Here is a 27,643-nt window from a genome sequence, read left to right on the forward strand (position 1 = left end):
ACAGTGACCGAGGGAAAATTTTCGTTCCAAAAGTTCGAACTTTTTTTGAATTACTGTTCACATGGTGGAAAAGTCAAAATTATTTTTAAAATTTTGTTCCCAACTATTTTTTGAATTTACAAGTTTTTTATTTTTATTTTTCTGAATTTTCCATTTTTTCAAATTTACTGTTCATCAGTCAACGGGTCAGACCCGGTCAAAACCGGTCAAGGGGAGAGGAGGGTTGAATTTTGGCCGGTTTTAAGAGTTGGAGGTTGCAGATTAGACGGTTTTGGAGTTGGAGGTTGTATATTAGACTAGGGCTAGAGTTGAGGGGTGTAATATGCACTTCTCTCATATTTTTATGACTAGATGCTAGTGTTAGACGATGAACGAGGGCTTTAGCCTTCCATCATTTTTCCATGCACACTGCTCTTATTCCCTCTTTACTTCCTCTTCCTGTCTCACAATGGACATCTCGTATCATCTGAATATATCCACGCATATGTTTAGTTTTCCCGCTATAAGATTGAGCAAACAAAAAGGAAGAGGAAGGAGGCGCTTAAGAACGATAGGAATGAGAGGCATTGGGAAATAACAAACAGGATTTCCACCTCAACACAAGAGGTGAAGAACCGGTAAATTAGTTTTTCCTCTATGTTCTCATTCCCATTGCTCTTAGGCCCTCTCTTCCTCTTCCTAGCTCGCTTTTGAGATTTCACATCAAACATGTGCACACATATATTTGGTTTATAAGTTAAATCAACAAAGCAAGCCAAAAAGTGAAGAGGAAGGAGTGCTTTAGAACAATAGGAATGGGAGGCATCGGGAACACCAAACGAAATTATCACTTCCAACACGAGAGGTCAAACCGAGGAAGTTAGGCTTTCCTTCACGTTCCCATTCCCACTACTCTAAGGCCCTTCATTCTTACTCTTCCGAGCTCGCCTTCGAGGTCTCATGTTATCTAAATAAGTGGACACATGTCTATGGTTTCTCCGTCAGAGCTATTGCATAAGCCAAAAGGAAGAGGAAGGAGTGCACAAGAACGGTAGGAATGGGAGGCATCAGGAAAGGATTCATGCCAAATATTTGCACCTCCAACACTAGAAGTGCAAACAAACAAGGAGGGCTTTCCTCCATGTTCCCATTCCTATTGCTCTTGAACTCTCTCTTTCTTCCACTTCCTGGCTTGCTCTAAATGCCTACAAATCTAACGATACAGAAACTCTCGAAGAACAAGCTTGAATTACTGGACACATTGTTTCAACTAATAGGTATAAATAATGGGTGGTGCACCGTATGCAGAACCTTTTAGAAGTAAGCAATGAAGACACCAAGTGCATGGAGGCACCATTCTACAATCAATGATAATGGGGCCACATAATCACCAGCCATGTCCTATTGTCCTCTACTCTTAAGTAAGGGCACGTGGCTAAAGATCTCTTTTGCATACCTTTATTACCCATATCTAAAACTGGTACATAATATGTGCATCGGCCTTTTTTCGGAACAATATATGTATCAGCTTGAGCATTTATAGTGTCAAAATATGTAGCAATACGAAGTTATGGGCTAAAAATAATATGAAATTGGACAAAGTAAACCCTAGTAAACTTGAAAAAATAACAACAATGGGTGAAGAACCACTGAGGTGACAATTAATCGGAACACAAGGTACTTTAGACAGGAGTTGCGTTATATAGATGACATGATGTGATTAAACCATGATTCGAGAGATCTCATATCAACAAAACCAGTGTAGTTTCTAATCTCGTGCTCAAATGCTGCTGAATGAACAGCAAATTCGAAAAAATAGGAAAAAACTAAAAACTTCTGAACTTTTTTGTGGCAAACATTAAGGAAGGTTTGGAGTGCATGAAAAAAATTCATCACGAAATCACATCAGTGCAAGGCGTTGTAAAAAAATTCAAAATTGATGCTTCGAAAATGTTACTTTCAAACACATTTTGGAGCTCTGTTTTTTTTTGCCACGACTTCCTCCAACGTGATTTCGTGATGAAAATGTGCATGCACTTCAAACATTTCTTAAAGTTTGCCACAAAAAAAAATCAAATATTTTGACATTTCTTTTCTACTCCTTTTCGATTTTACTCTTCACGACAGGAGCATTTGAGCTCAAGATTAGAAGGATACTTTCGAACCAAAATGTCTATATGCCATTTTATCAAGAAAAATAAATATGTATAGTCCTATTGTCCAGTAAGTAATTTAGTCTAAGGAAACATATCTCCAAGGAAAGAAATATTGGAAAACATATCTCCAAGGAAACCATCAACCACAACCCCTATGAGGAAAATACATGAAGGCATAATGACCAGATATTCAGCCTAAACTCATTGTACACATTAGTTCAACATGGATGGCCTGAGCAAGGCAATGAACCACCTAGTATTTTCGGGACAACATTCAGAAACAAAGAACGAGATCCTGAAGAGATTTCGGTACTTTTTCCACCCATCAAAGTACATCGCAATTACAACGTTGTAGCTCGTCCACACTAGAAGGACCAAATCACCCAGGTTACAATGCAAACACCCACCAAGGATCAAAGCCTTTTTTTTGCGGGGGAAGGATCAAAGCCTTATCTTGCAGGTCTAAACAATCTATAAGAAAACATGCTTTTATGATCTTGTACAAATCCATTAGAGTTTAGAATTTTAGAAGTTGTTTCTTGCCAGCTTGCGTATATATCCATGTGTTTGCTATGTGCATGTGTGAAATCTCTAGGAACAGTTTGTCTGATTCAGATCATTTTACAGGGTGGATGCTAATTGATGCTCAAAATGTGCAATGCATGTACTGTTACATCTTTTGTGAGCTGATTACCATCTTTCTTACTCTAATTTTTGCTATAACTCTTAGCTACAATGTGTCATCGAACTGATTTTGTTTACAGCATGGGTTCAACATACGAGAACTAGTGAAGAATATGAATTATTCTATGTATTAAAGTTTTGCTTCTCATAAATCTAAATATGCCATGTGCACTTGGCGAAACAATCAGCAGAACTTGGAAAAAAAGTTTCAATTTCTAGATTAACTTCTGCTCAGAGGTAAATCCGGCAGAGTAGTGAAAGAACTAGATGCACGTGTTGTTCGACAAAGTGCAGCTGATTAGCAAAAGAGTCGGCAGAACTTGGAAAAATAGGTGCACAGCGCAACACATCTAGTTTTTTAACCTTATATTTAGCTGGCATTATCAGCTCATAAATCTGAGTAAGTCATGTGCACCAAGGTTTTGGTTACCGAATGGAGCATTTTTACCGAGGGGGACCGGTAAATGTGGTTACCACGGTTACCATGAAATTTTGAGAAAATTTCAAACAAAATTTATAATTGAAATTTGAATTCAAATTATTTTAAAATAGATATAGATAGCACTTGAACTTGTATTTATCATAAAAGAGCTACTAGCTCAGTGGAATGTTGTCAACGCGCATGTTGCGAGGTGCTGCCACACTTTACTATACATTGAGCATTTAAATTCAAAAAACTCAAAAATTCGATTTTTTTTTGCTGGAAATGCCTATTTACCAAGGGGGACTGAAATATGCGGTAACCATGGTAAATTTCAAAATTTCGAGCGGTAACCAAAACCTTGATGTGCACTTAGCAAAACAGTCAGCAGAACTTGAAAAAACAGGTTTAGTTTTGAGATTAACTTATATTCAGAGGTAAATACAGCGGAGCAAGGGGTAAAATAACTTCAGAAAGCTATCTAAGATCTCCAAGAAAAAGAAGAATAGTTACTGAAACTTAACCCTTGTTCATTAGCAAAGGACAGTACAAACAGGTTTAGTTTCCAGATTAACTTTTATTCGGAGGTAAATGTGGCACAGTATAGGGGTAAAAGAACTTCAGAGCTACAGAAGATTTCCAAGAAAGAAAAGGATGGTTACTGAAACTTAAACCTTGCTCAGAACATAGCAAGAGATGCTATAATTTGGTTGCAGTTTTTCATAAGTAAATATTAAGTAACACACCACACTGTGATATGGGGAAAAGCCTGATGACAGAACTCACTGAAGGAGCGTGAAGGCCACCGCTTCCCACACTATATGACGACAGACGTAGACAGGAGATAGGGATAGGCAAAGCTACATTTTGATGTATCAAGTCCAATTGCCAGCTATGTCAAACCATGATCAGACATTACTTGGTATCCTATGTCAAGCCAACCTGTTTCCTCTTCCTCAATTACACATTCAATATTTATGGTTAATCATAACTTGTTGACATAAACACTAGAATAGAACTCTGCAATATTCGAATTTGACAGAACTTTTCCCTTACCATTATCATGTGTTCTAGGAACGTGGAGTATCCAGCGGACAGCCTGCACTTGTTGTCAATACACGCATCACTTGCTGTATACAAGAGTTGGCTGCAGAATAGCAAGAATGGAGATCCGCGACGGAGAGAGAACCCAGCGTGGAAGAGAAGAAGCCACCGCCTTGTGAAATCTATGAATACCGCTTCCAGTTGCTTGCAACAGCTCTTTGTAGTTGACTGCAGCTCCCGCTGCTCTAAACCCATTATACCATCCCAAGTCATGGAATATGTGAGAGGAAAGGCCTGAACATCCACGCCTCCTTGGAAACTTGCTTACCCGCAAGCTGGTGCCATGTTTAGTCTGAGAAATTGTGAATAAATTTCAGAATCGGTGCTCATCCTATGCAAGATGCAACTGGTAGGATAGCGAAAGAAATTTATGTCGCTCACCAATAGATTGTTTCATATATATATATGCCTGAGGTGATGCCCATGCCTCCTTCAGGTGAACTACAAAATTACAACAACAATTAACAGATATCATCCATGGTCGATGATTCGAATTAGCATGTCTACAAAGTACAAACCAACATAGCAGAAGCTTGCTACGGCTGACGGTGCCCAGCTGATGAAATGAACTTGAACAGCCAGGAACTCATTCATGCACTTCGAACTGAAATCCTTCCTGTTTTGTCTTGTCTGAATACCCTCCCAAAGGTGGTGGCCAGCCACAGTAGCATTGAGCTGGATCCTCCCTCAGTCCCTTCTCCCTTGAGTGAACACGGACAACTGCCACGGTCTTGGCCATATCATCTGTCTCCGGCCGTATCTTAACCTCGCAGAAATCCACACACGATCGCCGTCCTTAATACTTGATCGACCGCCCTCCTCATCCGATCGATCTGTAGGAGACTACGCCTACGTGCCAGCATGCCACGGAACGCCCCGGCCGCCGTCAGGGAAGGCCCCAGACGCTGCCCCAGCCTCCCGCCGGAGCTGCTGGACAACATCCACGACCGCATCGCCTTCGCCGCGGTCTTCGCAGCATCCTGCGGCGGCGACGACGACGTATTCAAGCCGTCCGCACCATGGCTCCTACTCCCCGGCAAGACCACGGAGACCGTCGAGCTCTTCTCCGTCGCCGACCGGCGGGCCGCAACCGTGCACGCCTTGGACCCCGCGCTGCGAGGCCACTTAGTCCTCGGCTCCTCTCGCGGGTGGCTCGCCACGGCCGACGACCTGGGCCAGATCTACCTCGTCAACCCCGCAACCGGCGAGCAGCACGCGCTCCCGCACATCGCCACCATGGGCGTCTTCAACGACCGCAGGTGGCCCCACGCCACGACTGTTCACCGTGCGTGTACGGTGCTTTCTGACCATCCGGTACGGCCACGGGCCGCCGTTCCCAGACAGTTCCTTGGGGCGTGAGGGGTACGGGGGCTACTCGTTCGCCCCCAACTATATGTTCTACCGGAAGGTTGTCCTGTCCCCGCGCCGCCCCGGCAGCTACGGCACCGCCATGCTTATCCTCTGGGATGTTTTCGGCGCCCCGGCCTTCGCCACGGCGGAGGACGGTGTGTGGAAGCTGGCGCGGTCGGAGGATGGAGTCGAGGACGCCATCCACCACGACGGCCAGTTTTACTCCGTCTCCTACTCGGGTGTTGTCGAGGTGTGGCAGCGTGGCAGCGTGACGCGGAGTCTGGCGAGTACACAAGCACGGCTGTCACGCCAAGGCTGGCCATGGAAGAAGGCAGCTCGCGCCGGCATCTCAAGTACCTGGTGGCAGCACCGGGTGGGCGGCTGATGGTGGTGCTCAAGTACGGCCGTGTGACCAAGAAGCGGTACGGCCGGGAAGGGTGGACGTGCTCCTTCAAGGTCCATGTCCTTGGTGACGACGGGCAGTGGAATGAGACGAGGGACATCGGTGACGTCGTGCTGTTCGTCGGGGTGAACAACTCGATGTGCGTGCCGACAAGGGGGCGCCCGGAGATTGAGGCCGGCTGCGTCTATTTCACAGACGACAGACTCAGCGGCGTGCGCAAGGAGTTTTCCTCGCGCGTGGATGATGACGATGTTGACGTTCGTGCTGTCGGGGTGTACAGCCTCAAGGACGACACGGTGAAGAAGATGGAGGCGCTCGGGCAAGAGTACAACAGGTGCAGGTTCTCATCGCCGCCGGTGTGGATCACACCTTCTATCCCATGATAGCAGCAAGGTTGATCCTGTTTGAAGTAACTAGGTTCAGCATTTTTGCTTAAGATCGCTAGCAGGTTCAAGGTAGACAGATGTGTATGTGCAGAATGAAATGTTTCGGTCATAATTTTTAGCTCCTCACTCATATGTTTGTTGCTGATTAAGATCATTTTGCCTAAGATGGGTAGCGGGTTGAAGGTAAACAGATCATTTTTGGGCAATGTGGCTAGCTCGCAATGATATCATATTTATTGCCCAAGCATCGTCCTCCAATGGTCTCATATCATTCTGTCGGCACTGGAGAAAACTGTGGAAGGAGAAGCTTCAGGCTGAAACTGACATTGCTTCACGAAATCAACTAATGAGGCTGCTGCCTTTTGTAGTGCAATCTTGTACTAGGAGTTACAAGTGAGGATGTAAACCAGCAATCCCTTCTAGGTTTCTTCCTTCTAATTCTAATACACTGTGTGATAAGCTAAGGTGGAGAGAACGGCTGTGAGGAGAAACTCCAGACTGATTTCGGTGGGGGGCTCGTCAAGCTTCAGGAAAAATCACTGGGTGACGCTACTGCTTTTATTTTCCTTTCCTTTTTCAGGAGTTATATGTTAGCATGTTATGTTGGGGAGCTGCCTTTATCTTTCTGATGAAAACTGTTTTCTTTTGTGTTTCTGTGTACCTGTTATGTAAGACCAGGAAACCACCAAAAATGCATGTTATTTTAGTACAGCCGAAAATGCGTGTCAGCATCCTTGGCATGGCGACCACACCAGCTCTGCAGTATGATTGGGGTGATTGTAAGGGATTTTCGGGGTTCCATCTGTTAGAGCGTGGACTAGCTTCCCACTTGGATTGCACGATCGTTGCACGATCGCCTCTCCCCACGTCCTGCTGCGGTTGCGCCCGGCTCCCTTATTTATGTACTCCTCTCTGTATTCTGTAACCACAACTGAACAATCAAGCATTTTACATGGTATCAGATATCCGATCCATCTCTCCCCTCCCACGATCGCCATGACGAATCCAGGCGAACCACCCAACACCAGCGGCCAGCCAACCCTACCTCCAAACTGCGGCGGCCAGCTTACTCTTCCCCTCACCGTCGGCCAGCCCACACCTTCTTTCCCAGTCATCCAGCCTGCCATTCCCTCCGCTCTCTCCTTCAGCGATACGATCACTGACATCACTCCTTTCATCCCCATTGTTCTTGATCTCCACAGCCACAACTACTATCATTGGAGGCATCTCTTCGAGATCCATCTTGGTCGCTGTTCTCTCCTTCATCACATCACCGGCGGTACACCACTGGCCCCCGCCAATCCCAGATGGCTCAAGGATGATCTTGCCATTATTCAGTGGCTGTATACCCGCATCTCCACCGAGCTCTTCAACCTTGTGGTGACCGATGGTGCCACCGCCCGTGACATCTGGCTCGAGCTCCGCCGGCTGTTTCAGGACAACCGCGACGCTCGCATCTCCGCGCTCAACACGGAGCTCCGCACCATCACTCAAGGTGATCGCCCTGTCGGCGTTTCTGCCAACGCATCAAAGCCATCGGCGACGAGCTGCGTGAGCTCGGCGAGGTGGTTGCCGACCGCTCCCTCCTTCATGCGCTCATGGGTGGCCTCGACGACCGCTTCGCCCAGCAGACGACCTTGATCCCCATGCTCCGGCCTCTGCCAACGCTTGCCGAGGCGCGCTCCATGCTCCAGATGGAGGAGCAGAATCAGGCGCGCAAGGCCAGCACGCCTCGCCTCTTCCACACCTCGGCTCGCCCTGCTCCGACTCCTGCGGGTTCGTCCGCGGCTTCCTCTCCGGCGCCTCCAGCACCTCAACCGCCGCTGGGGTAGCGCCCCAGCCCCAACTACAAGGGCAAAAACCTGATCTATCGGCCACCAAAGCAGGGATCGGCGTCTTCTTCGTCGAGCTCTACTCCTGCACCGCCAACCGCTGCACCATCTCCCGCGCCTTCCTCACCGGCTCGCTCGGCATGGCGCCCTCCACACGATCCCTGGACGGGGCTCGTGCAGGCTTGGCCCATGCCATGGTCCGCACCCTCCCCATACGGTGCTCCGCCGGCCTACACCGGCGCTTGGGTGCCCGGCCTTCGCCCTTCCACCGGCGCTCCTGGGCTCCTGGGCTCTCGTCCACCATAGCAGGCCTACACCGCCTATGCTCCTCTGTACCAGGCCACGGCGGCGCCAACGGCGCACTCCTTGTACCCCTACGGGATGCCCACACCATCAACCTGGGAGCACGCTGCATCACCAGCGCCATCGCCACCTCAGCCACCCGCTGCTGCTGCTGCTCCTTCATCTTCGACCGCGCCGGCCTGGGATCAGGCCGCCTTCATCGCCGTCATGAACTCTCTCACCACCCAAGACGCAGGTAACGAGTGGATCTTCGACTCTGGTGCATCTGCGCATATGTCTGCATCTAGTAGCTCGCTTTCTTCCATTCATCCCTCTCTTCTCTTTCCCTCCATTACTCTTGGTAATGGTTCCACTATCCCTGTCTCTTGTGTCGGCACTTCCTCTATCCCTTCCTCTCACTCCCCTCTTCTTCTTCGCGAGGTAACCTCATCTCAGTTCGCCGTTTCACTATTGATAACCAAGTTTCTGTGGAATTTGACTCTTTTGGCTTGACTATGAAGGATCTTCGCACCCGGATGGAGCTGGCGCGCTTTGATAGTTCGGGCGATATGTACACCGTCCACGGCGCCTCCACTCCTTCGCCCCACGCCATGCTCGCCTCCATCAGTCTGTGGCATCGACGGCTCGGCCACCCCAACCATGCTACTACAACCACCCTCCTCGACGCGTTTAGGATCCCTTACAGTCGTGACTCTCATGACTCGTCTCTTTGTCAATCGTGTCAATTAGGCAAGCATGTTAGGATGCCTTTTAGTTCTTCTACTACCAGTAGCTCTTTCCCTTTTGAACTGTTGCATTGTGACTTGTGGACGTCACCTATCCCTAGTGTATCCGGTTTCAAGTACTATCTTGTTGTTCTTGACGATTATTCTCATTTTATATGGACCTTTCCCCTCCGAGCGAAATCTGATGTTCACAGCTTGTTTGTCAACTTCCAGCGTTACGTTTCCACTCACTTCTCTCTTCCCATTCGCTTCTTGCAATGTGATAATGGTCGCGAGTTCGACAACACCCGCAACCATGAATTTTTTCTTCACCACGACATTCTTCTCCGGTTTTCATGTCCCTACACCTCGCCCCAAAATGGGAAAGCTGAACGCTCACTTCGCATGATCAACGACATTCTCCGTACCCTACTCATCCACGCATCCATGCCTCCTCAATATTGGGTTGAAGCGCTTCGGCATGCCACATATTTACTTAATGTCTGGCCCACCAAAACTTGTCCTCGCTTCTCTCCCTATGAGTCTCTCTTCCTAGCCCCACCCATCTACGCCGATCTTCGTACTTTCGGCTGTCTATGCTTTCCCAACTTATCTGCCACCACTGATAACAAACTCTCACCTCGTTCCTTGCCCTGTGTCTTGCTCGGTTTTTCTGATTCCCACAAAGGCTATCGCTGCCTCCATCTTCCTACAGGTCGTGTTATTCTGTCTCGCCACGTCACGTTTGATGAAACCATTTTTCCTTTCGCCACTCACGCTACCCCCAACTTTTCTGCCCCAATTTCCGGCGCTGTCACCCCTTCACCACGCTCTTCAGCGATCGACGTGCATGGCGCTGTTGACGTGCATGGCACTGTTCATCTGGACCCTACTCACCCACTGCATGCCCAAGATTCGCCACCCACTACCGCTTCCGCAACCGACCAACCCAGCCACGGCGATCTCTCGGATCGCCCGCCACCCAGCTCCCCGGGCCCCGCCACTCCACCACACCGCTCCCCAGGCCCCGCTACTCCACCAACCAGCTCACCTGGTCCCTCCACTCCACCTACCAGCTCTCCAGGCCCCGCCACTCCACCAATCCCGACTCCTTCTTCTGATTCAGCTGGCCCCTCCATGCCACCGACTGTTGTTCCCGTTCCCATTCCTCGTAACGCCCACACCATGCGCACACGCAGCAAGTCTGGCTTTGCCCAACCTGTTGATCGCCTCAACCTCACATCTTCCACATCTCCTATCTCCCCCATTCCCACCTCATACAAAGCATCCCTCCTCGATCCGAACTGGTTCCAAGCCATGAAAGAAGAATATGATGCCCTTCTTCTCAATAACACCTGGTCGCTCATTCCTCGACCTCCTGGTGCCAACGTAGTCTTTGGGAAATGGGTGTTTCGTCATAAATTCCATTCGGATGGTTCCCTCTCCCGGTACAAGGCTTGCTGGGTTTGTCGTGGCGATTCCCAGCAACCCGGCATCGATTTCGACGAGACATTCTCTCCGGTCGTCAAACCTAGCACCATCCGTGTAGTTCTCAGCTTAGCCGTCTCCTCCTCCTGGCCCATTCACCAACTCGATGTCAAAAACGCCTTCCTACACGGCTCTCTCACTGAAACCGTTTACTGCCGGCAGCCGCTTGGGTTTTCCCACTCTTCCTATCCCGATCACGTCTGCCATCTCCAAAAATCCTTGTATGGCCTTAAACAAGCACCCAGAGCTTGGTTTCAACGGTTTGCCTCGTTCATCCAGAGTCTCGGATTCATTCCCTCACGTTCTGACTCCTCTCTGTTCATCTACCACTCTTCCACCCACACTGCATATTTACTCTTATATGTTGATGACATAGTGTTGACGGCCTCCTCTGACTCTTTTCTCACTCACGCCATCTCTTCTCTGCGCCAAGAATTCTGCATGACTGACCTCGGTCCTCTTCACCATTTTCTTGGTATAGCTGTCTCACGCTCTTTCGCTGGCCTCTTCCTCTCCGAACGCCAGTATGCTATTGAGCTGCTCTCCAAGTCCGGCATGCTGGAATGCCATCCTACACGCATACCTGCTGAGACCGGTGCCAAATTGTCTTCCGCCGGAGAACCCGTTCCCGACACCACCCTATATCGTAGCATTACTGGCGCCCTTCAGTATATCACTCTCACTAGGCCTGAAATCACCTATGCTGTTCAACAAGCATGCCTATACATGCATGACCCACGTCTTCCACATATGAACCATGTCCGCCGCATCCTTCGATACCTCAAAGGTACTCTTGATCATGGTCTCTCCATCACTCCATCCTCTCTCACAGCTTACTCGGATGCAGACTGGGCGAGATGCCCTGATACACGTCGATCCACCTCGGGATACTGTGTTTATTTGGGTGATAATCTGATTTCATGGTCGTCGAAGCGGCAGCTTACTGTTTCCAGGTCGTCTGCGGAGGCTGAGTATCGCTCGGTCGCTCATACAGTGGCGGAGACTGTTTGGATTCGACAACTACTCAGCGAGCTTCACCGACCTCTGCACCATGCTACTATTGTCTATTGTGACAATATTTCCGCAGTGTACATGTCATGTAATCCTGTGCAGCATCGTAGAACTAAGCACATCGAGATAGACATCCATTTTGTTCGCGAGAAGGTAGCTCTAGGTGAGGTTCGAGTTCTGCATGTTCTTACTTCCGCCCAGTTTGCCAACATCTTCACCAAAGGGCTTCCAACAGCAGCCTTCCTCGACATACGCTCCAGTCTCAATGTCGTCGACGCCGCCGCTGACACTGCCGGGGGGGGGGGGGGGGGGGGTGTTAGAGCGTGGACTAGCTTCCCACTTGGATTGCACGATCGTTGCACGATCGCCTCTCCCCACGTCCTGCCGCGGTTGCGCCCGGCTCCCCTATTTATGTACTCCTCTCTGTATTCTGTAACCACAACTGAACAATCAAGCATTTTACACCATCCATGCTCAGTTCCCTTCCATGTTGATCATGCAGAATTACGGATCCAGCTGTGGGTGCAAGTTGCTTTTCCCCTGCAGGATTGGGTGTACCGACTTGTGTAGTTGGTGTACAACAATCTGCTGTTATTGGGGCTTACCAGTTTGCAATGTTTTCCTTGCTCTCCTGTGGCAATATTGGCACTTAGAAGATGATGACCTAACTCGGATTCTCCTTGAGGACATCACAATGGATGATGCAAAATCGAGTTTCTGATGCTCCTTTGCCTAGTTTCTTCTCCTTCTGTGTGCTGCTACATTTCTATGTACTTGTATTTGGACCATCACATTTCCTGTTTCAGTGATTTGGTGCTAATTTTGTTTTAGGCTAATTTGGCTTGTATGGTTTTGCCTAAATTGGATGGTTGCTTGCAAATAACCTTGCACCCTTCGGACCGTCACACACCAGTTGATTTGTTTAGCTAGTCTTGTTTTTACTAACTTTGATTGGTCAGAAGTTCCTTATCCATTGAGCATTTTTCTTCAGATCTACCTTTATAGAAGCGAACACTTTTTCCCTACTTTTCTGCCTAACATGCTAAACTATCTTAAAAACCGTCTTGAGGCTTGATTTCGAATTGGTTCTCACGTTGCCTGAATTTTGTTATCAAACTTCAGCTTGAATATTGCAGCCTGATATGGGCGGATTATTAACATTGTGATTACGCATTTCTCTGCCGCTCACTAGCCTTGAGCGGTCACCCGCTCTATAGTGGCGTGATGGATCATAGGGCGAGACTGAGAAGGGAGATAAAAAGTGGGAGCGGGAAGAATGCGGCGGAGGGGGCCGAGCACGCCGGCATCAGACTTTGGGAGAGGAGGACCATGAGTAGCAAGTCAAAAGGAATGGAGGGGGCAAATCTTATTTGACGCATTGAGTGTGATAATGCCGGCATTTTGCAAAGACGGAGCGACGCTGGCGCTTGGGTGGGCTGGGACATTTTAGCTAGCGTAGAGACTACAGTAGTCAGGTTTTTGCGAATCATCCAGAAGGTTTTGTCTCGTTTTTTACCGGTTTGATCTTTTTCCAGCTTTTTCTTTACTGGTTCTTTCAGTTCTTTCGGTTGTTTTGTGTTCCGTTTTTATTTTTGAAAAATCTTCAGACATTTTCAAAATTGTTTGGAATTTTTTTAACGTTTTAATTATTTTAGACATGTTAAAAATACAATATATGTTTTGATATTCAAAAAATGTTTGGAATTTCAAATTTTGTTTGGATTTAAAAATGTTCAGAATTTCACAGAAATGCGATTTACAAAAAAATAAAACAAAAAATGTTCCTGGTTTTCACAATTAAAAAAATGCGTTTTTCATAGAATGTTTAAATTTTTGGGAAAAAAATTCAAAAAACTCACGTTTTTTAAAATGTTCTCATTTTTTGGAAATGTTCAGATTTTCTTAAATGTTTGTAACATTTTTAAGTGTGTACAACTTTTCAAAACAAGTTTTTAAAATAAAAGTCATGTTTTCTAGAAACCGACCAATAAACCGATCGCTATGAAAAAAATCTCGATGGTTTCGCTTGCTACGTTGGCTATATTCGCTTAATAGGCCCTATCAATGCCTATCTGTCAAGTACCGAGGACATATCTTACTAGCACCCCCTCAAAAAAATCTCTTAGTAGCAAGAAGAATTACTTTTTCGCCACGAGCTCCTCGAATGTCCAAACTTCACAAAATTTTGCACGGAGTTCGCACACACAAGCATCTTCCACCACAAAAAAAAAAATTGGAGTTTTTTAAAATTTCAAATCTCGGTACTGTTCATGCCCGGGCTCATCTGATCCCGGGCACCAAATCGCCACTCTCTACTACTATGCATTAATCTTCTGATCTATTAATTACTACTAATACTATGTATCATAGATTACCTTTGCCTGTATAAACTAGAGGTAACCCTCTTCTGTATGAACCACTATGTTGCAACTCAATTCTACCACCAAACCTTAAAACAAGAATACCTTATCAATTCATATGGTGCAGCATGCCGCCGCCTTAAAACAAGAATACCTTATCAATTCTTGTGGTGCAGCATGCCGCCGCGCACTAAACGCTAGTCGTCATTGATCCATATATCACATAACATACATAGCATAAAATACATACATGCTCCTAAAAAGGCAATTCATAATCTTGGATTAAGTGCCACCACAGGGATCCTGAAAGATAGGTAGTTCACAATCTCCTATTAGCAGCATTCATGTCAATGCCAAGCAATGTTGGTGACGATATTGATGCACCAGCTCTAGTTTTTAACCACTGAGGTATGTCACTATGCTCAGCGTTTCCTCTTAAGGCCGCACCGCGGGAGGAGGTACCCGATGACATCCTGCAAGGTCGCTTTCTTATTCTCCTTGTTGTTCCACAGCTCGGGCACTGGAGTTCGGCCGCTAGGGTTGTACTCATTCATCTCACGCAGAGCACCAACCACAAGCGCGTACGCCTCTTCGCCACACTTTTCTTTCAGTTCTCGCAGCTTCTCACCATCCTCGAGAAGAATTACCTAGCACCAATGCACACATCATTAGATCAGAATAAATGAGAGATACTGAGTCCATTCTGAAAGTGGGAGATGTTAACAAACAGCTTCAAAACTTACAACGACCTTGTGGCTGGGCTGGCTTGCAAATTATTCATACAAATAGGAATTGCATACCATGCAAATGTTGTCTGAACCTGAAATACTACTACTACGTACCACAGTACAACAAAACATGGCGAACAAAAACTGTTTATGCATTCTCAAAAAAGAAAAAAAGAAAAACTGTTTATGTGTGTTACAAGACGAAGACACTGGTATGCTTACCACAAGTTCAGAAGAAAACTCTTGTCGAGCTTTGAGCTCCAACCATCGATGTATTATGGGAAATTTCAAAAGCTAAGAGACGAGATGTGGGTGGAAAAGGTTTAAAACAAGGGTGGAAAAGGTTTAAAACAAGGGGATCCAAGTTCCCCCATGCTTTTTAATTTGGTGGCTGATGTGTTTTCTCGCATGTTAGCTAAAGCTGTTAATAATAATATCATATCTGGGATTGTTCCCCATATCATCCCTCAAGGACTCATATGCCTGCAATATGCTGATGATACAATTCTCTTTCTTAACCCTAAACCTGAATATGTTAGGAACTTGAAATGGCTACTTGCCTGCTTTGAAAACCTTTCTGGGTTAAAAATCAATTATGACAAATGTGAAGTAGTACCTATCAATATGAATGAGGATGATGCTAAACTCCTGTCTCAGATTTTCTGTTGTAAATTGGGGGATTTCCCTCTAAAATATCTTGGAGTTCCTCTTCACTACCTCAAATTGAGAAGAGAAGACATCCAATACATCATAGATAAGATCATCAAAAGGATATGTGGATGGAAGGGGAGACTACTTAGCTATGAAGCAAAACTAGTCCTCCTCAAGGCATGCATTGCCAGTATCCCCATGTACCTCATGTCAGTTATTAAGTTCCCCAAGTGGGCGATCAAGGCCATCACTTCTCAGATGGCTCACTTTTTCTGGGGGAATGTGGGGGATGAACATAAGTACCATCTTGCTAATTGGGGTTTGATCTCCCAGAAAAAAGACTTTGGTGGACTGGGGGTACCTAACCTGAGAGAATTCAACATGGCCTTACTAGCCTCTTGGGCTAAAAGGTATTTTATGGACAGTAACAAAAACTGGGTGAAGCTGATCGACCACAAATATAAAACAACTAAGCCAAATATACTGTGGTCTAGGCAGGGTGTGGGCTCTCCCTTCTGGAAAGGTGTCACCTGGGCCTTGAAGGGGGTTAGGCCCTTCTATAAATGGAAACTAGGGAATGGTAATAAAATAAGCTTTTGGGATGACGTTTGGGTGGGGGATTCTTCCCTCAAAACCCAATTCTGGGACGTGTATGAAATCTGCCAACAGCAATGCTGCGCAGTTTCTGAGGTATGGGACGGTTCTACTCTCAAACTTACCTTCAACAGATGTGTGGAGGCTGGGTTTTTTGGATAGATGGCATGAACTGATCCGAATCATCTCTGACATGCCAATAACTGACGAGACGGACCAACCCATTTGGAGATTGGAATCGTCGGGGTCTATTCAGTTAAGTCGTTTTATAACATGATTAATTGGGGGGGAGTGTCTACTCCCATTTGGAGAAAATTCTGGAAGATTGTTGTACCTCACAGATATTTAGTCTTTCTCAGGTTAGCTTTTCATAACAAAATTCTTACCAGGGATAACCTGAATAAGAGGAGAGAGGTGGAAAATCTAAAATGCTTATTTTGTAATGAGGATGAAACTGTCTGTCACCTGTTCTTTGAATGTGTGGTTGCTAAACAAGTTTGGAGTGATATATCTGACTCTTTTGAGTTTAGTATTCTAAATGACATGAATGAATTATCTTCCTTCTGGAATCTAAATAACAAAAAGTCTGTTACTAGTATTGCTTGTGTTGCTACCATTTGGAGCATTTGGACGATGCGTAATGACATGTGCTTTCAGGGCGTACAGTGGACAAGCACGCGTGCAATCTTGGCAAGGATCAGCTCGTCACTGCATCAATGGAAGGTGCTATGTGTGGGCGACCAATCAGTGCTGCTGAGAAGATGCATCCAACTCCTAGATCGGCGAAGAGGCGAGCTGCTCAGGATTGCATGGGAGTCGGCCTGAGAGCTTGCAAGAGAAAGATCGAAGAGGAGATGCTGAAGATTCACCCAGAGTGAAAAGAGATAAAAATAGCAGAGTGAAAAAGAGCTGGCAAATGTATCCGTCAGTTCCCCTGTCGTGGTAGATGTATGACCGTCTATGCACTTCCTCAGAACGCTGAATTTGTCTTTTGATTCCGGTGTCTCTGGTCCTGCCATTCAGGCAGGTCCCGAATGCTTGTAACGGTCTGCTGTGACTTGCTTTGCTTCGTTTATATAAAATGGAGCGGAGGGAAACCCCTTTCGATCAAAAAAAAGCTAAGAGACGAGATGTGTCCAACCCAAGCAAGAAGGAACTGAAAATGAACATATGATGAAAAAAACTTGCCACAGGGAATACCATTTGCTCTCGCTAATTTAGCTGACTAAGGAATATCATAAACTTGTTATTACCATGCGACAATGTGGCAAGTTTTTTATCAGTGGAAAGTTTGGTTGGATCAAATACAGCCCCATGAGCAAATACTAGATAAACTCTGTTCTAAGGACTGACGAATTACAGATAACTTAACTGGTATACAACTGACCTCAGCTTCAGAGAAAAGTGACAAAAGGAAGAAAGCAAATATCAAGTAAATACAAATCGCCATTTATTAAATTAGATGCAATACATCTCAATCAAGAGCAGCTAACATTAACATAAGGTTCTGCCCCCGGGACCGGGAACTTAACATTGTTGCTTCTCAGCAATTAAGAAGTAGCACATAATCTATGCATTTGCCTGAACTCTCAACGAGGTACTGAATGAAACTAGTTAATCTGTAACTATAAGCATAGGCACACATGGCTAAATTTCTGATTCTTTCATCAAGCATGCATCGAATAACTACTACTGCATAAAAAACAAATTATTTAAGGCACAGCCTAACTAACTAGCCAATTGATTAATTGTAAAGAAGCATCTTGTGTAGCTTACAAGCACACTAACATGAAAAACAATTTTTTTAACTTCTATAAAAATCATTGCTTCGCAGACACAAGAATATTGCCCCTTGGCTGATGACATTTGGTGGTTATCAGTTTCTTGTTTTCCTCAATGTTCTGCACGTAATGAAGGAGACCAAGGAAGTAATATATGAATGAAAGGGAATGGATCTGAATTGTTAATGTAACTACTGTTTTTGGGACAGGCTGAAATACAGCAATGTTCAAAACAACAACATTATTAAGAGCTTTTGATAAGTCCAATGTTTGTATGCTGCAGTATTCTACTGCCGATAATACTTTGATCAACAGATTAGTTTTTTACCATTTTTCTTATTAATGCGGGAATTTCTGTTGCTTATTTCCCCTATATTTATGAATATCAAGGGCAGTAAATTAAACTTAGTGTCTCCAATTTTCAGCTTTCACCACAATTTACTTATAAATACGTCTACTATGTTAATGTTTGCACAGCAGGGATTTCCCTGTGAAATTGAAAGCTCAAGATTACAAGTTAATAGGGAATAACAAATGTGCATAGTGGCAGGTTAAATAATGCGTCCAAATTCAGTTTGGCCTTACTTTATACTCCTCCATAACAAAATTTAAAAAAGAAGGTACGAGAGGGGATAAGGAGATGAGGAGATCAGTAGCAATTCAACATGTCTGAGCAATATGTGCTTGGAGGTATCTAATAAAAGAAAAGTTTTCCGCATAAAGTTTCAGCAGATCCAATAGGCACGGTGGCATGTTAAATAATTTTCCGAAAATCAATGTGGCATCTCTTTTTTCCATGATATATAAAAAATCAAAAAGGATGAAGAGGTCAATATCTAATAATTATTTGATAGCTATGTGCATCTGTACTTGGAGACATATTTTTTCTATTACTTTCGTGAACTAACCAGTTTGTCACCATGCAGATTCTCATTCCAGAATCGACGAGTTTCTTTCATGCAGGATAAAACCAAGAAAACGGGCTTTGTCAAAAGTGCCAACATTGACACCAATGCATTTGACACCAATAGAATCAAGTATTACCTTCATATCCTTCAATGGCAAGGTCAAATCCTAAATAAAAGGACACAAGCAGGGTTGGGTTAGCAGAGGAAATGGATTTCAGACAGCAGGCCCAAACCTCAAGGATAGCCATTCCCTGCACAACTGCGCAAGCACTCCCTCACACCCACCTTGCACACAACCCCCTGTATGGTTTGCGTCAGGCACTGTGGGCATGGAATTCTAAGCTTGACAAGACCCTCGCTGCACTCGGTTTTGAAAAATGCCCAGTTGAGCTGGTTGTTTACAAGAGAAAGCCTTGGTTAGTCGAAGTTGCTGGTAGGTGTTTATGTGGATGACTTGATCATAACGGGTGAAAGGATGGAGGAAATAAATGATTTCAAAAGGAAAAGGGAGTTCAGTATGAGTGATCTTGGTCTGCTCACTTATTATCTAGGTATTGATTTGAGTGTAACTCCACAAGGTATCTACCTCAGTCAATCTGGTCATCTATGGGCATGGCAAATTCATGATCTACGCATGATTCTAGTGCAAGTGCATATAGAGAACATCGCAAACAGAATTATGGATCTCTAGATACGATCGAAACAAGAAACAGAAGGGTTTAAGCGCGAAAAAGGAAAGAATTGAAGATAGAAACATAAACTTGGAAAACCAAGTGTGTTTCTGGATTCTTTGCGTCAAGTTAATCGAAATGGACATAAAGATCATAGGATTTGGATATGGGACGCTCGAGATATGGATGAAACCATGTTGCGGTGTGTTGATGCAAAACGGGAACAAACATTACCCAATTATGGAAACCAAGTCCATAACTGGGTTCTTGAGGGAAAACTGGCTGAAAAGGATATGAAGATCATAGGAAAAGATTTCCTGGAACCCAAGTTATGAATTTCCAAAGTTAAGTGTCCAATTTAACCATCAACATTTTTATATGAGCAAAGTTATGTCAAAACAGTAGCTAAACAAGTTTTAACACATGTGAAAGTTACACAAAGAGAAACTAGATGCAATCCTAAGCAATTAACATATATAATTTATTTGCATTGGATCTACTCGGTTATTTAGTTATGAAATTCCAAATATTTAATGCCAATATAACCATTTGCATAAACATGTGACCATAGTCTAGTGAAAGCAGTAGCTAATTGATTTTATACAGTGTTGCAAGTTATACTAACAGAAAATAGATCAAATTATTAGCATTTCACATACATAAATTGTTTTATTTGGAGTTGTCAATTTAATGCTATGAATTTTACAAGTTTGCATGCAAATGTGTCCAAAACAGAAAACCAAACAAAAGAAAACTACAGGAGATGGCTCTGGCCTGCATCCAGCGCATTGTGCAGGCCCAGCCGAGGATTTTGGAGCAAGTGCACTGTGTGCGCGCTTGGAATTAACAGAGAAAACCATTAAGAAAAAAGGAAGTGTTTGTGATACAGACTTAACCAAACTCCAGAACGTGCCCAGGAAAAAGCAACAAAAGTCGGCCTTGGTTGTCGTAGGAACTCGCAGGCAACAGATGTCATCGGCCTTGCGCAAGTACTCGCGCGTCGTGGGCGTGTGTGCTGCATCTGCGCGTGCATGCGCAGGTGTGTGTGCTCCCGACGGGTGCGCGTGGACGGAACGGAAGGGAGCAGGAGCTCCGCGAGATAATTTTATTCTAGCCACGGCGAGAGCATGATGGACACGAACTTGGCATGATGCTGACGACGCCTACGCGACGTACTAGACGACGGGAAGGTGCAAGGAGACGCGGTGGCTCACCTCGTCCACGAAGGACATGAATACGAGGACGAGGAGGTGACGTAGCGACGTGGAGGACCCGCTGACGCCGGTGTACTTCGGATCCGTGAAGGAAGGAGACGACTTCGAGGGTCTCGGTGCCTCCCGTGTCCGAGGGACGCGGCGGAGCTTAGCCCGAGCTCGAGCTTGGGCTCGCTCGGGCCATGGCGACGGCGTGGACATCGCGCCTTACCTTGTCGGCGGCGAGGGTAGGAGAGGGGAGAATAGGCCTAGGACGACTTTAGAGGGCGAGGAGAAGCTTCTCCGGCCGTCAAATCAATGAGAAGGGCAGCGTGGACCTCGTGGATGCAGTGCGGTACAGAAGGAAGAAGAAGAGCAGGGTACACTCGCGCGTTGGTTGGGCTACGTGGGCTGCAGTGAACAGGTAGGTCAGTTGGCCCTCTCTCTCTCTGCGTTTATTTTCTTTCTTTTTCTATTTATTTAAATAAACAAAACTTGAAGAAAAATATCAGAGGGGTTCGAGTAGAATTAGGGAGAGGATCATATTTTTGGGAACCCTTGGAATATTTGCAATTTAATAGAAGAGGTTTGGGGATTTTTACAAGCTATAAATTTAAGCAAGTTTGAATTTATTCCACAACTACTTGAATTTAGAATTAAGCAAAACCAAATCCAAATGTGCGAAAACTTAAGGAGGTGTCTAAGCACATGAATTTTGAATTATGAGAGAATAGACAACTTTTTTAGAAGGAAGTGAAATTGCAACGTAGAATTCAGAAAATAGAAGAAAGAGAAGTTGGAAGTGATGTTGGTTTAAGTGTGAAGTTGGGCATGAGGCTTTTAGAGAGTAAACAAGTTGTGAAGTTGAGGTGACACACAAGGTTGCAAGATGAAGGAATAAGAAGAACACATAATGCACAAACATCCATAACATAACATAGGATCCAAGTTGAAGCCCTGGCGCGGATGATTACACATGCCTACGAGCGGCCCTCGCGTGTAGTACTCGTTCTTACCTACTCCCTCCATTTCTAAATATAAGACCTTTTAGATATTTCAACACAGACTACATACAGATGTATGTAGACATATTTTAGAGTATTGATTCACTCATCTTGCTTTGTATATAGTTTGTATTGGAATATCTAAAGGGCTTATACTAGGAATGAAGGGAGTATTTTTTTTCTTTACATGACAAATAACAAATTGTGGTACCTTTATCTGGGTACCCTCACTAGTGTTATTTCTTGCATTGTTTCAAATTCAAAAGCTCACTAGTAACTTTTTTAGTCCCGTATCATGTGCAAAATTTTCGCACATCAATTTCCATGAAGTGTATTTTTCAACATAACGACAATTTTTATGAACTTTGTTGCAATATAACATTTTGTACAACCATGGCAACTCTTTTTCTGCGTTAGTTCTAGTACACTTGATCTTTTCAAAAAATATATGGTAGTTTTATTCACTAGAGCATGGTAACATTACTGTTGTGTAATATGGACTTCCTTGATTATTTTTAGGAGTTTTTTTTGGCCCAGTGCTTTTAGGCCTTTTTGTTTTCTCTTTTATTTGTTGGGAAAGGCAGGGGCATTTTTTGGCTCTCTCTCTCTCTCTAGTATCGAAGGAAGATATGGATCAGCCCGCCCAAAATTTTGCAAGTTATTACTTGATTGAGAGGATTGGTCAAGAAGGAAAAGGAAAGCTATGATTCCATTAAAAATATTGCAAGTTATTACTTGATTGAGAGGGATCGGCTGAGATATATGTCAGCGATCGTAGTACGGAGGGAAACCTTGAAGGCAAGGAAGCGAATGACCAACTCCCCTTTAATAGTATAGATTTTTCAGCAACGATGAGTGGATCTTTGTGAGGAAAGGAAAGTTACGATCCTGCTCAATTTTTTGCAAGTTATTACTTGATTGAGAGGACCCATTGAGAAGGAAAGGAAAGTTATGATTCGTTCAGTTTTCTGCTAGTTATTACTTGATTGAGAGGGGCCGACTAAGATATGTTGGAGCGATCATATTAGAGAGTGGTGAGGAACTGGACGCCTAATTAAATTAATCTCAGCCATCAAACGATGTCAATCCAACGATTTAGATTGCTCCAATGGTAAGCACTCAACATGTTTATGCGCTAATCACATAATTAATGCATAATTGATATCCTACCAAACATAAATGTGCAATTAACTTTCTTCCTAATCTTTTTGAGTAGTACCTCATTTTTTTCTTCCTGATCTTAATGTGCATTGCGCGCACACATTTACTAGTATGATAAATAATGAAAGGGTGAAATAGCCTCAAACGCACATTTGTCGAAGGCAACATTGGGTGTACCACCTGCTGCTGGTTGTGTCAAGTCACTATGGGTGCGCTTGGATGCCGCCTCTTTTGGCCCTACCAAAGCACCGGCGCACCCGAAAATTTACAGACCATCTAGCTGCCCATTGTTGGAGAACGCAGTAATTTCAAAATTTTCCTACGCACACGCAAGTCCATCTAGGTGATGCATAGCAAAGAGAGGGGGTAGAGTGTTGTGTACGTACCCTCGTACACCGTAAGAAGAAGCGTTATGACAACGCGGTTGATATAGTCGTACGTCTTCACGACCCGATCGATCTTAGCACCGAAGGTACGGCACCTCCGCGATCTGCACACGTTCAGCTCGATGACGTCCCATGAACTCTAGATCCAGCTGAGTGTCGAGGGAGAGTTTCGTCAGCACGACGGCGTGATGACGGTGATGATGAAGTTACCGACGCAGGGCTTCGCCTAAACACTACAACAATATGACCGAGGTGGAAATCTGTAGAGGGGGGCACCGCACACGGCTAAGAGATCAACTTGTGTGTCTATGGGGTGCCCCCTCCCCTGTATATAAAGGAGTGGAGGAGGGGAGGGCCGGCCCGACCAGCCCATGGGAGGCGAGCAGCCACCCCTTGAGGCCCTTCTCTCCTTTCCCGTATGGCCCATTAGGGCCATTACTTCCCTGACGAATTCCGGTAACACATCGGTACTCCGAAAAATACCCGAATCACTCGGAACCTTTCCGATGTCCGAATATAGCCTTCCAATATATCGATCTTTACGTCTTGACCATTTCGAGACTCCTCGTCATGTCCGTGATCTCATCCGGGACTCCGAACAACCTTCGGTACATCAAATAACATAACTCATAATACAAATCGTCATCGAACGTTAAGCGTGCGGACCCTATGGGTTCGAGAACTATGTAGACATGACTGAGACACATCTCCGGTCTATAACCAATAGCGGAACCCGGATGCTCATATTGGCTCCTACATATTCTACGAAGATCTTTATCGGTCAAACCGCATAACAACATACGTTGTTCCCTTTGTCATCGGTATGTTACTTGCCCGAGATTCGATTGTCGGTATCATCATACCTAGTTCAATATTGTTACCGGCAAGTCTCTTTACTCGTTCTGTAATGCATTATCCTGCAACTAACTCATTAGCCACATTGCTTGCAAGGCTCATAGTGATGTACATTACTGAGAGGGCCCAGAGATACCTCTCTGATAGACGGAGTGACAAATCTTAATCTAGATCTATGCCAACTCAAGAAACACCATTGGAGACACTTGTAGAGCATCTTTATAATCACCCAGACGTTTGATTGCACACAAGGTGTTCCTCCGGTATTCGGCAGTTGCATAATCTCATAGTCAGAGGAACATGTATAAGTCATGAAGAAAGCAGTAGCAATAAAACTTAACGATCATTATGCTAAGCTAACGGATGGGTCTTATCCATCACATCATTCTCTAATGATGTGATCCCGTTCATCAAATGAAAATACATGTCCATGGCTAGGAAACTTAACCATCTTTGATTAACGAGCTAGTCAAGTAGAGACATACTAGGGACACACTATTTGTCTATGTATTCACACATGTACTAAGTTTCCGGTTAATACAATTCTAGCATGAATAATAAACATTTATCATGATGTAAGGAAATATAAATAACAACTCTATTATTGCCTCTAGGGCATATTTCCTTTAGTCTCCCATTTGCACTAGAGTCAATAATCTAGTTCACATCGTTATGTGATTTAACACCAATAGTTAACATCTTTATGTGATTAGTTCACATCTCCATGTAACTAACACCCAAAGGGTTTATTAGAGCCAATAATCTAGTTCACATCGCTATGTGATTAACACCCAAAGAGTGATCATGTTTTGCTTGTGAGAGAAATTTATTCAACTGGTCTGCCACATTCAGAGCCGTATGTATTTTAAAAAATTTCTATGTCTACAATGCTCTGCACGGAGCTACTCTAGCTAATTGCTCCCACGTTCAATATGTATCTAGATCAAGACTTAGAGTCATCCAGATCGGTGTCAAAGCTTGCATCGACGTAACTCTTTACGACAAACTCTTTGTCACCTCCATAACTGAGAAGCATTTCCTTTATTACACTAAGGATAATTTTGACCGTTGTTCAGTGATCCACTCTTGGATCACTATTGTACCCTCTTGTCAAAACCTTGGTGAGGTACACAATAGGTCTGGTACATAGCATAGCATACTTTATAGAACCTATGGCTGAGGCATAGGGAATGACTTTTCATTCTCTTTCTATTTTCTGTCGTGGTCGGGTTTTGAGTCTTTACTCAACTTCACAGCTTGCAACATAGGCAAGAACTCCTTCCTTGACTGTTCCATTTTGAACTACTTCAAAATCTTGTCAAGGTATGTACTTATTGAAAAATATATCAAGCGTCTTGATCTATATCTATAGATCATGATGCTCAATATGTAAGTAGCTTCACCGAGGTCTTTCTTTGAAAATATCCTTTCAAACACTCCTTTATGCTTTCCAGAAAATTCTACATCATTTCCGATCAACAATATGTCATTCACATATACTTATCAGAAAGGCTGTAGTGCTCCCACTCACTTTCTTGTAAACACAGGCTTCACCGCAAGTCTGTATAAAACCATATGCTTTGATCACTTTATCAAAGCATATATTCCAACTCCGATATGCTTGCACCAGTCCATAGATGGATCGCTGGAGCTTTCATACTTTGTTAGCACCTTTAGGATTGACAAAACCTTCTTGTTGCATCATATACAACTCTTCTTTAAGAAATCCATTAAGGAATGTAGTTTTGATATCCATTTGCCAGATTTCATAAAATGTGGCAATTGCTAACATGATTCGGACATACTTAAGCATCGCTACGAGTGAGAAAATCTCATCGTAGTCAACATCTTGAACTTGTCGAAAACCTTTTTGTGACAATTCAAGCTTTGTATATAGTAATACTACTATCAGAGTCTATCTTCCTCTTGAAGATCCATTTATTCTCATTGGCTTGCCGATCATTGGGCAAGTCAACCAAAGTCCACACTTTGTTCTTATACATGGACCGCATCTCAGATTTCATGGCCTCAAGCCATTTTGCGGAATCTGGGCTTATCATCGCTTCCTCATAGTTCGTAGGTTCATCATGGTCTAGTAACATGGCATCCAGAAAGGATTACTGTACCACTCTGGTGCGGACCATACTCTGGTTGACCTACGAGGTTCGGTAGTAACTTGATCTGAAGTTTCATGATCATCATCATTAGCTTCCTCACTAATTGGTGTAGGAATCACAAGAACTGATTTCTGTGATGAACTACTTTCCAATTCGGGAGAAGGTACAATTACCTGGTCAAGTTCTACATTCCTCCCACTCACTTCTTTCGAGAGAAACTCCTTCTCTACAAAGGATCCACTCTTAACAACAAAGATCTTGCCTTCGGATCTGTGATAGAAGGTGTACCCAACAGTTTCTTTTGGGTATCCTATGAAGACGCACTTCTCCGATTTGGGTCTGGGCTTATCAGGTTGAAACTTTTCCACATAAGCATCGCAACCCCAAACTTTAAGAAACGACAGCTTAGGTTTCTTGCTAAACCACAGTTCATATGGTGTCGTCTCAACGGATTTAGATGGTGCCCGATTTAACGTGAATGCAATTGTCTCTAATGCTTAACCCCAAAACGACAGTGGTAAATCGGTAAGAGACATCATAAATTGCACCATATCTAATAAAGTATGGTTACGATGCTCGGACACACCATTATGCTATTGTATCACCCCGGATGTAACTTACCATATTTGTACTCCGACTCTTGCCATTTCCGGCTTTAAGTTATGAGATTCATGGTTGGGTTTTTGCCTTTGTTTTGTTTTTGTTCTTGTCATGCATTTCATATCATGTTCATCTTGTTGCATCATGGCATCATCATGTGCATCTTCATCTTAGCATGTTGCTTTGTGGCATGATCCTTGGAATCCAAGCATCATCTTTCCCCTTCACTCATCACCACCTCTTCCCCTCTTTTCTTTCTTTGGCAAGTGCACCTCTACCCTCCTCCTTTAATGCTCATCTTTTTCCCAAAATTCTAGCACCATGCCTTGGACCCCCCTGCCAAATTTCACCACATTTAGAATTGTTCTGGTTGGGTTAAAAAATGCATCAAGTTTGAATTTTAATTCAAACTTGGAATATTTTTCTACCTTTAAAAATTACCAAAGCAATTTTATTAAATGCTACACAAACTCAGGATCTTGGGGATATTTTTATTTCTCTCTAACTCCTCCCCAATCCCCCTGTTCTTTTCCTTTTGTTTTTCTGTCTGAAGAAAATGGAAAAGGAAAAGAAGCAAAGCAGCAGCAGCAGCACCCAACTGGGCCTTGGTCTCCCAGGCCGGCCCAGCTAGCCCCCGCGCCAGCCAGCCCGCTCGGCCCCCTCTCCCTCCTTTTCTCACCCGCTTGCTCGCACACCCCCGCTAGCCTCTTGCCACGTGGCCGCCTCAGCCCCACCTATCGGTGCCTCCCTGTAGCGCGCACCCACCTTTTCCCTCTCATCTCGCCGTCGCCATGGGGACCGCGAGCACGAGAG

General features: G+C 44.5%; 1 non-coding gene and 2 pseudogenes across 1 annotated transcript; all 3 read left to right on the top strand.

Moving 5' to 3' along the window:
• Positions 1-4,757: 4,757 nt before the first annotated feature.
• Positions 4,758-6,566, top strand: LOC147988793 (uncharacterized; annotated as a pseudogene).
• Positions 6,567-7,479: 913 nt separating this feature from the next.
• On the top strand, positions 7,480-10,443 carry LOC147988794 (uncharacterized; annotated as a pseudogene).
• A 2,028-nt stretch (positions 10,444-12,471) lies between these two features.
• Positions 12,472-12,546, top strand: LOC125532050 (small nucleolar RNA snoR60). The gene has a single exon (XR_007294228.1). It is a non-coding gene; the product is annotated as a small nucleolar RNA snoR60 (small nucleolar RNA).
• The last annotated feature ends 15,097 nt before the right edge of the window (positions 12,547-27,643 follow it).

The sequence above is a fragment of the Triticum urartu genome, chromosome 1A (genome assembly GCF_056163025.1).
Source record: "Triticum urartu cultivar PI428250 chromosome 1A, HENAU_Tu73, whole genome shotgun sequence".
NCBI classification, from domain to species: Eukaryota; Viridiplantae; Streptophyta; class Magnoliopsida; order Poales; family Poaceae; genus Triticum; species Triticum urartu.